We start from the raw sequence: 1,187 nt of genomic DNA on the forward strand, positions 1-1,187 counted from the left end.
TATATTGTGTTTTTATTTACCAAATTGTTAATATAATTTTACAAATTAAGTGACTTAGCACAAATATAATCCTTGTAGAGATGATAACTTGATACTTACTTATTACTTAATAACGACTGTGTACACTTGCACAAACCTACGCGTTACAAGTTTTTGGCGCTGTTGTCGGGGATTGTTAACTGTTGTCAAAATCGTTTCTTTTTTTGTGAAATTATTTACTTCCAATGTGGTTTATTTCTAACATTACTAACTTATTCTTTTTAATCTTGTGATTTTCTTCTCAGGTGTTTATGAGCACCGATCGGATTATCGATTTACTCTTTGTAGACCCTAAAATTGAGTGAACTTTCAAACAAAAAAGACGTGAATGAATAGCTCAAGGACAAGTCGAAATGGACCTTGGAAATTAGAATCAAGACCAACGTAATGAAGCCGATTGTGTATGAAATCCCATCCTCATTGCCAATGATAGGGATTGATACATCAGACAATACGCTGTGCAACTTTTGGGTGAGTTAAATCCAGGAATTAGAAGGCTAAATATTGGGGCAGCCCAATTTGAATTGAAACCAATGATGTTTCAAATTCTCCAAACGGTGGGCCAATTCAGTGGTATGCCCACAGAAGATCCACATCTCCCCCTTCGATTGTTTATGGAGGTGAGTGATTCATTCAAGATAGTCGGTGTGACTGAAGGCGTACTAAGGTTGAATTTGTTTCCGTACTCGTTGCGAGATTGAGCACGAGCATGGCTCAATTCATTGCCACCAAGTTCCATATCTACATGGAAAGAATTAGCAGAGAGATTTTTGGTTAAGTATTTCCTGCCTAGCAAAAACGCTAAGTTGAGGAACGAGATTACAACTTTCCAATAATTAGATGACGAGTCCTTGTATAAGGCTTAGGAGTAATTCAAGGAGTTACTTCGTAAGTGTCCTCATCATGGGATTCCACATTGTATCCAGCTGGAGACATTCTATAATGGTCTCAGTGCACATGCAAGATTGATGGTAGATGCTTCTGCGAATGGTGCAATTTTGTCTAAGTCTTATAATGAGGCTTATGAGATCATTGAGAGGATCGCGAGTAATAACTATCAATGGCCAACAAATCGAACAACTTCAGGAAGACGTGTAGCCAGAGTTCATGAAGTTGATGCCCTTACTTCGTTATCAGCTCATGTATCG

General features: G+C 37.9%; 1 non-coding gene across 1 annotated transcript; it reads right to left on the reverse strand.

Moving 5' to 3' along the window:
• Nucleotides 1-842: 842 nt before the first annotated feature.
• Nucleotides 843-949, reverse strand: LOC128282300 (small nucleolar RNA R71). Its single transcript, XR_008272522.1, has one exon. It is a non-coding gene; the product is annotated as a small nucleolar RNA R71 (small nucleolar RNA).
• Nucleotides 950-1,187: the final 238 nt, after the last annotated feature.

This window comes from Gossypium arboreum, chromosome 1 (genome assembly GCF_025698485.1).
Source record: "Gossypium arboreum isolate Shixiya-1 chromosome 1, ASM2569848v2, whole genome shotgun sequence".
In the NCBI taxonomy this organism is placed as follows: Eukaryota; Viridiplantae; Streptophyta; class Magnoliopsida; order Malvales; family Malvaceae; genus Gossypium; species Gossypium arboreum.